Source organism: Triturus cristatus, chromosome 4_2, assembly GCF_964204655.1.
Source record: "Triturus cristatus chromosome 4_2, aTriCri1.1, whole genome shotgun sequence".
Classification (NCBI taxonomy): domain Eukaryota; kingdom Metazoa; phylum Chordata; class Amphibia; order Caudata; family Salamandridae; genus Triturus; species Triturus cristatus.
In genome coordinates this window covers 368,272,569-368,288,599 of record NC_140586.1, presented here as the reverse complement: position 1 = coordinate 368,288,599, position 16,031 = coordinate 368,272,569, and positions in this window count along the sequence as shown.

Genomic DNA, 16,031 nt, shown 5'->3' with positions numbered 1-16,031 from the left:
CTTGGCAAGCTAATACCCCGTCACAAATGTTACAAATGTTACAGTACCACCAGAATAGAATTAGAGAAGAACAAGAACACTAACAAAGACGTATGAAAGACACGAAAATGAAAATGCTCGTTGCTCAGTCAGTTCCAGCTGACGGTCATAAAAAGGGTGCGACACAGTCCAGTAATTCAGCGGCTCCAGTTAAAGGGACATGCAACTATTGTAAACAGCCAGGTCATTATATAAACGATTGTGCAGTTCTGAAACACAATATCTCTACGGGTAAAACCAAGGAGAGACCGCGTCCACCTAGACAGGATCAGATCCAACCACAAGTACCTCAGAATGTACAGCCTATGCAAGCTTCACAACAGACCGTAGCAGTACCGCAGCCACAGCCTAGTGCCGCAACACAAAACACGACACAACAGAGGTACCAGTATGCACAAAATGACTATCCTGATTATCAGCGATACACATGAAACAGCCTAGAGAGGGAGGTTGGCTTGCCTCTTATTGAGGTTCCTGTAGATCAAGAGGGTCCTTACGTACATAGTCAGGTATTAGGGAAAGACAGAAAGTTTTTAATTGATACAGGGGCAAGCAGAACAACTATAAGTCACGACGAGGTTCCAGGGGCACCCCTCTCAGGCTCACAGAATGTTTCCCTTGGATTTTCAGGAAAGCCTATTGTTAACGAAGTATCGCAACCTCTTCCTCTTGCAGTTGGTCCATTGACACGGACTACAGATTTATTGCTTACAAAATCATGCCCAGAAAACTTGTTAGGTATAAAGACACTGAAAGCTCTAGGAGCTGTAATATGTTGTTCCCCGGAAGGGGTACGACTATTTTTGCGTGACTTTAAAGGTCACTACGTATTGAGAGACATGGATCACCGGTTACAGAATGTCCCTGCACATTTATGGGCACAAGGCCCCACTGATGTAGGTTGTATGCACATTACACCATATCGAGTCACACTCAAAGCAGGAGTGGTATTACCACGAATTCGACAATACAAGTTACCTCCAGATGCTGTAGTGGCTTTGCTGCAAATCATTGACGAGCTCATTGCACAAGGAGTGGTTGTGGAAACCGACTCCAATGTATGTAATTCTCCTATCATTCCAATTCTTAAACGTACTGATCCAAATGCACCCCCAGTTTATCGATTAATTATTGATCTGCGCGAATTAAATAAATGCATTGTACCACAGTATCCCGTGGTTCCAGATATCTCTTCATTATTGACAGCTATTGATTCAGAAGCAACGTTCTTTACTGTAATTGACCTCAAGAACGCCTTCTTTAGCGTCCCAATCGATCCGGAAAGCCAATATTTGTTCGGATTCTGTTTAAATGGACGAAGCTTCAAATTTGCACGCGCACCTCAAGGATTCACAGAAAGCCCCAGCATCTATAGCCAAGCACTGAAAAGACAACTTGACAGTATCCACATGCCTGTTAACACTGCCCTGCTTCAGTATGTCGATGATCTGCTGATCACCGCCCGAAGCGAGCCCGAATGTGAAAAAGCATCACTGACGGTTTTACATTTTCTGGCCGACAAGGGGCACAAGGTGTCCCCTTCGAAGCTGCAATTCTGTGTTCAGCAAGTTGTGTACCTTGGGCACTTGCTGTCCAAAGGGGGGAGACAGCTCACACCTGACCGCATCCAGTTAATTGTAAACATGTCACCACCCAAGACACAAAAGGAGGTGCGGGCCTTCATAGGCCTCACTTCGTACTGTAGACAATGGATTCCCCAATATGCATTTCTAGTAAAGCCACTCATTCAGTTGACAACCCAGGAGGCAGCGACATCGACTGTCCTCCCTTGGACTCAGGAACATACACAAGCTTTTGAAGACTTAAAGAAAGCCCTATGTCAAGCACCTGTTTTAGCGACACCATGTTACAGAAAGCCTTTTACACTTTTTGTCACAGAACGCGAAGGTACTGCCTTGTCAGTACTCACTCAGGAACAAGCAGGTTCACACAAACCGTGTGCTTACTTTTCTAGCACGTTAGATCCAGTAGCCCAGGCTCTGCCTACGTGCTTGAAATCAGTCGCAGCGACAGCTTTAGCGATCAGACAAAGTGATTCCATAGTATTAGGACATCAATTGACAGTGCAAGTTCCACATTCCGTGGAAGTTCTTTTAAACCGAACACAGACCCAGCACTTGACTATAGCACGACTGACAGGTTATGAATTGACATTGTTTCAGCCACACATAGAAATCAGACGCTGTAGTACATTAAATCCTGCCACACTTTTGCCATTAAGTGGAACAGACCCATTGGCACATGATTGTATTGAAGTCATTACTATTACGACGAAACCCAGACAAGACTTGACAGACATTCCATTACCAGATCCAGACCTGACACTTTATGTGGATGGTTCATGCATGAGAACAAGTACAGGAGAGTTAGTGGCCGCTTACGCAGTCACGACAGACACCGAAGTTATTGAAACAAATTGTATCGACACCTTGTCAGCTCAAGCAGCAGAGCTCATCGCTCTGACACAAGCCTGTATTCAAGCCAAAAATAAGAGAGTTAACATATACACAGATTCACGTTATGCATTCGGAGTTGTACACGACTTCGGAGTCCTCTGGCGAGAGAGAGGTTATTTAACTTCTCACGGTGCCAACATTCAACACGGCCCCCTCATTCAAGCTCTGTTAGATGCAATACATCTGCCTACGGCGATATCTATCATGAAGTGCAAGGCCCATACAAAAGTCACCGATACCATTTCCCAGGGTAACGACCTGGCAGACCGAACAGCTAAGCAAACAGCACAGAATCGGACTCATGCAACTGACTTGACAAAGACAATAGTTCCGACATCGACACACTGCATGACAGTTAGGGATCCCACCCTTGATGTAATTGACATACAGACACATGCTACACCAGAGGAAATCAAGAAATGGACTGAACTAGGAGGGATCCAAACAGATCAGGGATGGATGACGAAGGGAAAATCTACATGGTTTCTCCCCGACTCCATGGTTCAAGTTATCATTAACACAATACATAGTCCAGCGCATCTAGGAGAGAAAGCTATGCTAGACAGTATTCAAAACATTTGGTTCAATAAACACTTACGAGCAGCAGCCAAACAGAAAGTGCGTACTTGCATGATTTGTTGTCAGTTCAACCCAGGTAAAGGCATTCCTGTAGAGCAAGGTGGATTTCAACCTCCCGATCACCCTTTTGAAGTCCTCCAGATGGATTATATCCAGATGGAACGTTGTCGAGGATTCAAATATGTCCTCGTAGTTGTATGCGTACTTTCCCGATGGACAGAAGCATATCCAGTCCCAGATTACACTGCTCCGACCACTGCCAAGCAGCTGGTTCGTGAATTCTTCCCACGGTATGGTTTGCCCCGTATCGTGTACTCAGATAACGGTCAGCCGTTCTCATCCGAGCTAGTGAAACACATTACACTCCTGTTAGGCTATCAGTGGAAATTCCACTGTGTCCGGCATCCCGAGGCAGCAGGTCTCGTGGAGCGTCATAATCAGACTCTGAAAATTCGACTTTCTAAAATCTGCAGAGAGAAAGGCGTCGACTGGATAGTAGCTTTACCAGTTGCGCTCTTTTACATGAGAATGATAGCACATTCTCGAACAGGGCTATCCCCGTACGAGGTGGTCTTCGGTAGGCCACCAAATATGTGGGGGACGCCTATACCTCGTAAAATCACTGATGTTGATTGTAATATGCTGACAGATTACCTTGCTTCCTTGATGTCTGCACTACAATCTTGCCGTTCACAGGTAGCTGCAGCCTTTCCCGACAACACCGAGGTGAAGCCCCATGAAGTGGTTCCCGGTGATTACGTGTTTATAAGAAATTTCGACAGGAGGAGCCCGCTGGAGCCTCGCTGGCAAACGCCGAAATTAGTACTTCTGACCACGAGGACAGCAGTGAAGATTGAGGGTCGCAAGGGTTGGCTGCATTCGAGCCATATCAAGAAATTTCACGGACTGCCTTCTGATTTGAACTCTCAGCCCTGCCCTCCTCCACAGACTGACTCAAAACTCCCCCTGGTCGAGAAAACTGCTTCCCAGGAATATAAACTGAAACTAAGGTCTAGCAAGTCAGACAATTTAATTGTTTAAGTCCTCTCCTAGGTGAATCGGTTAAATTAGTTTCTGACATGTATCCCCTAGACCGAAATAGAGAGAGAGATAGACAGAAACAGCTCAAGAAACGTGCATATTGTAAATCACTTCGTAGTCACTGTATAGTGACATTATTGATTATGTTTTTTCTAAATCTTCTGATTATTGCTGCAAGTATACTGTTGCACATATACTACCCTATTTTCAAGCGTGCACATTCTGCTTTCAATGTTACTGCCGAACATTCTTTTAGCGAATTACCTCCGCATGAGTTGCCCTACAGACTTGCGCTGCGCAACAACACATTCATTAGTATGTTACATCACTCCCATCAGACCAACAACGCTACAAATTGTTGGATATGTGGCCGACTCCCTCCCTACCAGAAATACAAGGGAGTTCTGCCCCTCTTTCCGTATCCGTTCACACACAATGGTTCCTGTGGTGCATGGTTTAGTTTGATTAATTCTTTAGATTCAAATACCGTAGTTTACCAGGGCAACTGGGTATGGGGAAACCTGAACTTAGTTTTGCTTAAAGCCTGCTACCCTAACAAAGAGGGACTTCCCAAAAGGACAGGAACTGATCTAGAAAACGAAGTATATGGATTAGGTAACTTTACACTTAACCTCATGATTCTGAATGTTGAATCCGAAGCTGCACCAGTCTTGCCTGCTATGTCAGTATTGCCAGTCAAAGGTGAATTATGTGCAAGAAAGAATGGTTCAGTACACCTGGGTCATAGTAAATGTACTACTGTGATCGAATTCAGTGATCAAGGCAAGTCTACATTTAGAGCTTCCCGTCATTCCTACTTCATTTGTGGTCATACCGCATATATACGTTTACCTCTAGATTGGGATGGTACCTGTTACATTGCATTCCTTCTGCCACCTGTTTTCCTAGCCCCTCCTGATTATCATAGAAATACCCATCTAGTACACAATAGACCCCAGAGAGATCTCCCGATTGTCGACTACACTGAAACGGCATGGGAACAATACACAGACTTCAATAAAGGTCTCTTTCCCTACATAGGTGTTGTCTCTAATAGTAAACTGATACGTAAATTAACCAGAACCCTTGAAGCAGTAGTGAATGAAACTACTTCTGCCCTAGGCAACTTAACGGAGGAGCAGTCTGCGATGCGGATTGTTGTTCTCCAAAATCGTCTTGTCCTTGACGTCATCCTGGCCGATAGGGGCGGAGCCTGTAGAGTCATCGGATCGAGCTGCTGTGTTTTCATTCCAGAAAACGCGCCATCAGTATATAAAGCCATAACTCGTCTTCATAAGATTTCAAGTCAGATACACCAGAATCCAGGCACCTGGACTTGGTCCGGTTGGTTCTGGAGTGTGTTGTCAGCCTGGGGATGGAAGGTCCTATCCTTCCTAGGTATTGCCCTTCTCATAGTATTCAGTTGCTGCCTGTGTCTACAATGTGGGCCAGCGATTTGCGGCCTGTGTGCCACATCATGTATTCCACATTCAAGTTCTCATTCAAAATCCCGTAAGAAGAAAGAAGAGCAAATGATGTTACATGAACAGATTGATGGATTCATGAGGATCGATATATCATGAAGGGTCCGTAGGGGACAAGGAGGGAATGAGGAAATATGAATTTTCATGATCAATTGTGTCCCCTATCTTAGACCCCAACGGTTCCATGTACGTGCTACAAGTACATGTATGTTCCCTCCACTTCCAGCTATGAAGACGTAAATACATTTGCGTCCAACGTTAACATGTTCTCTTTCAGATCCACCATGAATGGGTCGAATATTCCGTTCCTAAGTATGCCTTGCCACCGTCTTTATATGGTGCACCTTTCACGTTTTTTCAGCTCTGGCGAGTTAGGCCCTGAATTCTGCCATCGAGCCTTTTCCTGCCTTCTGCCTCTGAATGCTCCAGCCTGGACCTGCATCTGTATCCATGACCTTTGTCTTACTCCCTGCGCGGCTAACGGTGCCTGGCTCGGCCTGTTGCCTGCCAAGACTGTATTTTGCCTTCAAGTTATCTGCTCCGCTCCTCGAAAAATACATTCTTGTCTAGTAGTTTAGGTAAACATCCTTCCAGCTGCAGAGCAAAGGGCCTGGCCTCACTGTCTCCGTGCAAGTAATTCATAGCTCCTGTTACCATGGTAGGCCCATGCCCCCTCGCATCTCAAGTAGACATGTAGACGCTTATACACGCACTAGCAGTCAGTATAGAATAGCCTCTGCCCGAGAGACCTTTCCTTCCAGATAATACAGTTCCTTAAACACAAGATATTAGATACGATTTGGGATTAGGTTGTTCTGACATCCCAGACTTCTGTCTCCTCATGTAGGGCTAAATGTCAAGTCCCCTTCACCCTCCAGTTACACGTCAATCATACGTCATGCTGCTGTGCGCGCATCTCTGCCATGTATTTCTGCTGACATTGCAGGATTCTCTTATGGATCCACCCACCTGTGACATCCTCATAATGACGTTTCTAGTACACGCCCTTATGCACGCCTATTGTAACGCCTTTTTCATTACGTATGTGTATTCTTATCTCTCCTCTCAACTGTTACGCCTTCTGCATCTGCCTTTACTGTAATGCATTGACTATATATATGATAACCTGTCAATAAAGTATGCGCTATCCCTTCCCGAACCTTCGTGGTGACGGAATCCGATTGCCTGGTTCGAACCAATTCCTTTGTAAGGAATAAAACCCCTTTTAAAACCTCAAATATCACGGATTCTGCCTCTTATTTATTCTGAGTTATCCTTATTGAACTTTACCGCATAAATTAAGTACAGGTAATTAAAATTTACCACACTGTGCCTCATGGGAACAGTCCAGCCCGAACTGCCAAGCCATGTCTTCCCTGGACCGGAAACAAGCTTCCTAGGACCGGTTTCTGGCATGTCAGCCGTCTTCAGCCAGGCTTGCTTGAATCCAGTGGCAAAGTGAGCAAGGGACTCACGTCTGAGCATACCCTGCCAACTTTTCCTTTGGTTTTGCTTTGTTCGCCATAAGTTGGCAGGGTATGCTCAGACGTGAGTCCCTTGCTCACTTTGCCACTGGATTCAAGCAAGCCTGGCTGAAGACGGCTGAAATGCCAGAAACCGGTCCTAGGAAGCTTGTTTCCGGTCCAGGGAAGACATGGCTTGGCAGTTCGGGCTGGACTGTTCCCATGAGGCACAGGGTCAGACTGATTTTCATATGGCCATGTCTGAACTGGGGTGGCAGAGTGGGCTAAAGAACGGTGATGGATTAAACCCAGATCAGTTGACTGGGGGATAGTGCTTGCAATGTTCAACACTCCGTCCATCATTTCCTTTGGTTTTGCTTTGTTCGCCATAAGTTGGCAGGGTATGCTCAGACGTGAGTCCCTTGCTCACTTTGCCACTGGATTCAAGCAAGCCTGGCTGAAGACGGCTGAAATGCCAGAAACCGGTCCTAGGAAGCTTGTTTCCGGTCCAGGGAAGACATGGCTTGGCAGTTCGGGCTGGACTGTTCCCATGAGGCACAGGGTCAGACTGATTTTCATATGGCCATGTCTGAACTGGGGTGGCAGAGTGGGCTAAAGAACGGTGATGGATTAAACCCAGATCAGTTGACTGGGGGTGAGTGCTTGCAATGTTCAACACTCCGTCCATCATTTCCTTTGATTTTGCTTTGTTCGCCATAAGTTGGCAGGGTATGCTCAGACGTGAGTCCCTTGCTCACTTTGCCACTGGATTCAAGCAAGCCTGGCTGAAGACGGCTGAAATGCCAGAAACCGGTCCTAGGAAGCTTGTTTCCGGTCCAGGGAAGACATGGCTTGGCAGTTCGGGCTGGACTGTTCCCATGAGGCACAGGGTCAGACTGATTTTCATATGGCCATGTCTGAACTGTGGTGGCAGAGTGGGCTAAAGAACGGTGATGGATTAAACCCAGATCAGTTGACTGGGGGTGAGTGCTTGCAATGTTCAACACTCCGTCCATCATTTCCTTTGATTTTGCTTTGTTCGCCATAAGTTGGCAGGGTATGCTCAGACGTGAGTCCCTTGCTCACTTTGCCACTGGATTCAAGAAAGCCTGGCTGAAGACGGCTGAAATGCCAGAAACCGGTCCTAGGAAGCTTGTTTCCGGTCCAGGGAAGACATGGCTTGGCAGTTCGGGCTGGACTGTTCCCATGAGGCACAGGGTCAGACTGATTTTCATATGGCCATGTCTGAACTGGGGTGGCAGAGTGGGCTAAAGAACGGTGATGGATTAAACCCAGATCAGTTGACTGGGGGTGAGTGCTTGCAATGTTCAACACTCCGTCCATCATTTCCTTTGGTTTTGCTTTGTTCGCCATAAGTTGGCAGGGTATGCTCAGACGTGAGTCCCTTGCTCACTTTGCCACTGGATTCAAGCAAGCCTGGCTGAAGACGGCTGAAATGCCAGAAACCGGTCCTAGGAAGCTTGTTTCCGGTTCAGGGAAGACATGACTTGGCAGTTCGGGCTGGACTGTTCCCATGAGGCACAGGGTCAGACTGATTTTCATAAGGCCATGTCTGAACTGGGGTGGTAGAGTGGGCTAAAGAACGGTGATGGATTAAACCCAGATCAGTTGACTGGGGGTGAGTGCTTGCAATGTTCAACACTCCGTCCATCATTTCCTTTGGTTTTGCTTTGTTCGCCATAAGTTGGCAGGGTATGCTCAGACGTGAGTCCCTTGCTCACTTTGCCACTGGATTCAAGCAAGCCTGGCTGAAGACGGCTGAAATGCCAGAAACCGGTCCTAGGAAGCTTGTTTCCGGTCCAGGGAAGACATGGCTTGGCAGTTCGGGCTGGACTGTTCCCATGAGGCACAGGGTCAGACTGATTTTCATATGGCCATGTCTGAACTGGGGTGGCAGAGTGGGCTAAAGAACGGTGATGGATTAAACCCAGATCAGTTGACTGGGGGTGAGTGCTTGCAATGTTCAACACTCCGTCCATCATTTCCTTTGGTTTTGCTTTGTTCGCCATAAGTTGGCAGGGTATGCTCAGACGTGAGTCCCTTGCTCACTTTGCCACTGGATTCAAGCAAGCCTGGCTGAAGACGGCTGAAATGCCAGTAACCGGTCCTAGGAAGCTTGTTTCCGGTCCAGGGAAGACATGGCTTGGCAGTTCGGGCTGGACTGTTCCCATGAGGCACAGGGTCAGACTGATTTTCATATGGCCATGTCTGAACTGGGGTGGCAGAGTGGGCTAAAGAACGGTGATGGATTAAACCCAGATCAGTTGACTGGGGGTGAGTGCTTGCAATGTTCAACACTCCGTCCATCATTTCCTTTGGTTTTGCTTTGTTCGCCATAAGTTGGCAGGGTATGCTCAGACGTGAGTCCCTTGCTCACTTTGCCACTGGATTCAAGCAAGCCTGGCTGAAGACGGCTGAAATGCCAGAAACCGGTCCTAGGAAGCTTGTTTCCGGTCCAGGGAAGACATGGCTTGGCAGTTCGGGCTGGACTGTTCCCATGAGGCACAGGGTCAGACTGATTTTCATATGGCCATGTCTGAACTGGGGTGGCAGAGTGGGCTAAAGAACGGTGATGGATTAAACCCAGATCAGTTGACTGGGGGTGAGTGCTTGCAATGTTCAACACTCCGTCCATCATTTCCTTTGGTTTTGCTTTGTTCGCCATAAGTTGGCAGGGTATGCTCAGACGTGAGTCCCTTGCTCACTTTGCCACTGGATTCAAGCCGGTCCTAGGAAGCTTGTTTCCGGTCCAGGGAAGACATGGCTTGGCAGTTCGGGCTGGACTGTTCCCATGAGGCACAGGGTCAGACTGAATTTCATATGGCCATGTCTGAACTGGGGTGGCAGAGTGGGCTATAGAACGGTGATGGATTAAACCCAGATCAGTTGACTGGGGGTGAGTGCTTGCAATGTTCAACACTCCGTCCATCATTTCCTTTGGTTTTACTGTGAGAGACAATACCTGTGTGACATATAGGTGTGTGATCATCTGACAGCGCACAATGGTGTATGCAACTGTGTACTTCAGGCAGCTGAGTTACATGCACGGCAGACTGTGATGTGCTAATGTACATGGAGTTGTGTTTGCAGAGACTCATATGTCTGATTTGCATGATGTGGGGTCTTCTGGGTCCTGGATATGTTGTTTGCAGGGGATGGGCAAGTGCACTTGTCAGCTGCAGAGTTTGCTTTTCCCCTGAGTTATGATTGTGACACAGTGCATACTGTTGTTGTCTGGATGCCCTGCCCCTGTGACAGGAGACAGTGTTGACTGACTTTCCAGGCATGCCAGTGCCATGGCATTTAATTTGCTATGAGTGATCCTGCATTGTGTTCAAGTGTGCACCATGCACCCCATTGTGGCATTGACTATCAGGACATGAGAAAATCATAGTGTGTGTTGCTGGCATGCATCACAAGTATGTGAAATGAGTCTCTGCCCATCCCTTCATCCGGACACCTGTACTGAGTCAGTGGCAAGAGATGTGCTGTGTGTATAGTGACATACTCCTACATGTTCACTAACATGTCCAACTGATGTGTGGGTGATGCATGTCGGGACATTGGGGTATTAGCATCCAACATGCAACAGACATGGGTGCAAGTCAAGGAGGGATATGTGTGCCATGGTTGATGTTGAGAATGACAATTGGCTTATTCTAAACAGTGTTGGCACTTTGAGCAGTGTTATGCTGATGATGCCAGGGCTTGCCCTGTGATGTGATGTACTTACTGTGGTGTGTGCAGTCAGTGCAGGTGACTGATGTTGTTCTCTTTCTTCCTATTCCTATCCAGATACATCCACGGCCACATCAGGGGACAGCTCCATGGACCAGGAGGTCCCACAGAGCCTGACAGGGACAGAAGGAGAGGAGTCGGGGGGGACCCAGTGGCACGGAGGGTGAGTGGAGCCACACAGATGGGTTGTCAGCATCATCCACCCGAGTTGAGGGCCACAGCAGCTCTGAGGATGACTCCCTGTGAAAGGCGGGTGTCAGCAGCCACCAAGCCCCAGCTAGTGAGGCTGTCCCCGCCACCGCCCCCACCACCACCAACACCACCCTCCCATCGGCTCCCAACCCAGAGGTCCGTGGAGGCTCCCGTGTTCGGGAGCATGTCTCCTTTGTGCCAGGCACCGCACCCCCTGCCCCTGTGTCCCCTGCTGCCCTAAGTGAGGAGTCTGTGGACTTACTTAGACAGATCCATGTAGGGCAGACATCGATGCTGAGTGTCCTCCATGCACACACCACTCTGTTGACGCAACTGGTGTCATTCATGGAGGGCATTTCATCGGGCATGCCTGCCCTACAGAGGATCAATCAGTCCGTGGCCTCCTCCCTGACAGCAGTAGTGTCCCTCCTCCAACAGTCCCGCACCCCTCCTACCCCTGCACCACCCATGATTCCTAGCAGCCTACCTATCCCAAGCACACACACACCTGCACATTCTCACAAAGCCACAGACACGGGCAGCACACAACCACCCAAACCAAAGGGCTAGACGTGCACACAAGCAAGTGCATGGGACTGATACCACACTCACAGGGGATGGTTTGCAGACACACACACAGTCATCCACAACCACTCCACAGTCCTCCAAAACCTCTCCCTCCCAGCCTCCTTCCCTTGCCTCACCTGCAACCCCATCTCCACAGAAGCTCTGTGACCTTGGCCTCTTCCCCACCGACCCAGCAGCTCCAGATTACAAGGGGAAGAGGAAGTCCCCACACACAGAGGGGAGTGCCCCTCACACCCGGACAACCTCCCCTAGGCGCAGTCAGACTGAGGCCCCCACCCGCAAGTCCCCCTGGAGCCGGAAGAGCAAGACCCCACCGCTGCCACGCAGCTCCAAGGCAAAGTCTCCATTCCCCAGGCCACCACTCCAGAGGTTAACCCGCCACACCCTGCCCCGGGTACCCTCACCCACAGATACACCATCCCCAAAATGCTGAGGCCCTCCCACCCACCACTTACTCCTCCACACCCGGTCAGACGGTTAGTGCCACTGATGTGGGGACCGTGTCCCCCCCTCTGTCCTGCCGACCTCACCTGCACCCCATTCCACTCACATGGATTTAGGCACTGCAGTGGAGTCCATGACCACCCCATCTGACTCGGGGACCCAATCCACTTCATCTGACCTGCCCACTGAAGTTGTGCCGGCACCCACCCCATCTGACTTGTGCCCCACAGTTGGGACTGCACCCACCACTTCAGTCAGCTCCACTGCAGTTGCAAGTGACTCTCCTGCATCCACCACCCCTTCACTGCCTCCTTCTGCTGCGCCCTGATCCTGTCCCTGCGGTGCCTGGACTGCCCCCATGTATGCCCCTCCGAGGTGATGTCCCCTGTCCTTCCAGTGCAGGCAAGCAACGTATGACAGTTGTCACTCAAGTTCACTCCTTGTAATTTGATGATGGACTGGCCATTGGCCTTTTGTTTGAATGGAGGTTTCAATTTTCATATGCTGAATAAAGCTTTTTTCTTTATCCTTGTGAACTTGATTTAGCTGTACATTAGGTTGATGATGTTTAGCATGCCCTTGCACCTGTAATGCTTGGTTTCCAATGTTGAATACTGAGGTGTTGATGTGAGGTACTCCATGAGATATGTATCCTATTCTGGTCGGTATTCATGTCATCCTCTGCAGCTAACTGTGTGTGTCACGATCAACAATTTGTGGACATCTCTGTGAACATTTAATTTGCATGGTCACATCTGTGGCTTGCACCCATGCACATATGATGTGCTTCCCATTGTCCAATTTGTCTATTTCCCTGACTTTAGGCACATCTCCACTGGACCTACAGGTGTTGGCATCATTGGTATAGGAGCAACTGGGTCCTCTGTGCAACTTGCTTTACATATGTGTTGAGTATGTGCAGATGACTTAGGGGAGACTCACGTACCCAGGCTGTTGTGACCAGAGCCTTCATTGTGTGGTAACTGATGGCTGACTGACCAAGTGTTCTGCTGACATGAGTGGGACGTGCTGTGACTATGTTTGGCACAGCTGGACTTACACAGGAGTTGGGTCCCCTCAGGCTATGTCACGGATGTGTTGTCCCGTGGTATAGCCTGAGTCCATGGTGTGTGTTGTATAAGCGTGTCCACATCCCTTTTCATACACAGGCAGTGTTCCCTTGATATGTTCCTGTTGTTGATGCTTGCTGAGTGGTACTGTGTTCATCCCACAACTTTGCCATGGGCTACTAGATGTATGGGTGCATGACACACTACTGTTAATTGGTGGTTCATCATTGTGATTTGTCTGTTCTGAGTGGTGATGATGTGGTCAGACGCAGATGGGACACAGTCAGGGTTCCGCAAGGCACTTGTTTGTTCGCAATATCATGTAGTTGTCCCTAGGTGGTACCTTTCAGAGATTGAGACATGTGTATGTGTGTGTGACTGCTCCCACTTGTCGGGTTCAGGGCTGCAATGTTTGCAGGTGTCAGCATGTGTGCCTTGTGGTTCTCCTTGGGTTCTGCATTGCCCTGGGACTGTGGCAGGTATTCAGAAGGTTACGTGAGCTTTGACGCCATGGCCATGTACCACATACTGTGCAGTATGTCTGTAATTCACAAGGGTTGTAAACTGTCATTGTGTGATGAGTCTGTGCACCTTAGTTCCTCCCAACATTCCTGTGTTTGTCATGGGTGCATATGCAAGGTCACCTGTCCATGTGGGCTTCACAGATGCACATTGTTGCAGTTCAGGGTGTGTGGTGTTGAGGGTGGACTGATGTAAATGTTTGCATGGATGGGCCCCTAGCTCCCATTTGTCCATGGATGACGGGCCATGATGAGTGATTTGTGTTTGTGTAGGTGTGATGTACATTTGTGGCACAGGACACATGTCTGGGTTTCCCAGTTTGTACGACATCTACCTTTGTCATCACAGTGGAGGTGTCATGCATGCTTGTGTCACCCCAATGTCTGGTCCCTGGGGGTAGTGCTGTTGTGTATCAGTCTCTTGCTGTGTTGGTTGGTGTTCATTACAGCTTGTGTCACATGTGTCTGTTGTGCTCCCTCTCATCTCACAATGCCTGATTGCCCACTAAGGGTGTCCCAATGATGGTTTACTTTTGTATGGCACTGGGTCCACATCAGTGTCACTATGGTTCAGCCCCCCTCATGTGTTGTGTAGTTGCCTGGGGATACTGAGACACACACACACACACACACATGTTGTGTCAGATGTGCAGTGTGAGGTTGCCTGTTTGTGTTTGTGCATCTGCATCAGTGCATTGGTATTGCTGTTGTGGGCCATTGTCTGGATGCTGTTTCTGTGATTTTCCCTGCTGTCCCTGTGGGTCATATCACATCATTGTGCACATTCATCCTGGTTGTTAGGTGCCATTGCTGGCATGGAATGGGAGTTTGTGAGCTGACACCTACAGTCTACACAGGTTGTTTTGATTAGTGTGTCTATTTTTGAGATGTGTGTGTGCTTTGTGATGGTCACTTCTGCTCTTGTGTCATTGTACACTGTATGCATTGTCAGCCCCCTTGTGTGGTGCTTGTCTGCACATGGCCGAGAGTATGTTTTGTTTTCACAGCACTGTTAGCCTCACCACATCTCTGTGGGTATGGGACACAACCACTAGTTTGCCCCTGAAGTGTTTAATGTGTTGGGAGCAGGGATCATACATGCTGTTTGGCATTTGCAGCTTTGACCATGATGACACTTACCTTTTGGTCACTGTCATGAGGGGGGTTTTAGAACCCATCACCACAATGCTGGACATTTGCTGCAGTTTGGAACCCCACACTTAACTTTTGTTCTACACAGTGAGGGGCTGTTAGTTATACATTGACACAGTGCTATAGTGATGCTTGCCTTGTGTAGGGCACACTCATTTGTTGGTCACACATGTGCTGTTAGTTACATTGTATGTTCGAAGTCATAATCACTGTTGTGGGCATTTGTCACAGACTACACACTGTTGATGTTATGGGGGATGTATTTTGCTGACATACCTAATGTTGGAGTATGATGGATGTGTTGCGCATCACCCGTCCTATGGGTGGGGGTGGCAGGGGTGATGGGCAACATAAGCCCTATGGGTGGGGGTGGCAGGGGTGATGGGCAACAGGTCCCCTATGGGTGGGGGTGGCAGTAGTGATGGGCAACATGAGCCCTATGGGTGGGGGTGGCAGTAGTGATGAGCAACAGGTCCCCTATGAGTGGGGGTGGCAGTAGTGATGGGCAACAGGTCCCCTATGTGTGGGGGTGGCAGTAGTGATGGGCAACATGAGCCCTATGGGTGGGGGTGGCAGTAGTGCTGGGGAACATAAGCCGTGGGGGTAGGAGTAGTGCTGGGCAACATAAGCCCTATGAGTGGGGGTGGCAGGGGTGATGGGCAACAGGTCCCCTAGGGGTGGGGGTGGCAGTAGTGCTGGGCAACAGGTCCCCTATGAGTGGGGGTTGCAGTAGTGATGGGGAACATAAGCCCTATGGGTGGGGGTGGCAGTAGTGATGGACAACATAAGCCCTATGAGTGGGGGTGGCAGGGGTGATGGGCAACGGGTCCCCTAGGGGTGGGGGTGGCAGTAGTGCTGGGCAACAGGTCCCCTATGAGTGGGGGTGGCAGTAGTGATGGGCAACAGGTCCCTTATGTGTGGGGGTGGCAGTAGTGATGGGCAACAAGAGCCCTATGGGTGGGGGTGGCAGGGGTGATGGGCAACAGGCCCCCTAGGGGTGGGGGTGTCAGTAGGGCTGGGCAACAGGTCCCCTATGAGTGGGGGTGGCAGTAGTGATGGACAACAGGTCCCCTATGAGTGGGGGTGGCAGTAGTGCTGGGCAACAGGTCCCCTATGAGTGGGGGTGGCAGTAGTGATGGGCAACAGGTCCCCTATGTGTGGGGGTGGCAGGGGTGATGGGCAACATAAGCCCTATGAGTAGGGGTGGTAGTGGTGCTGGCCA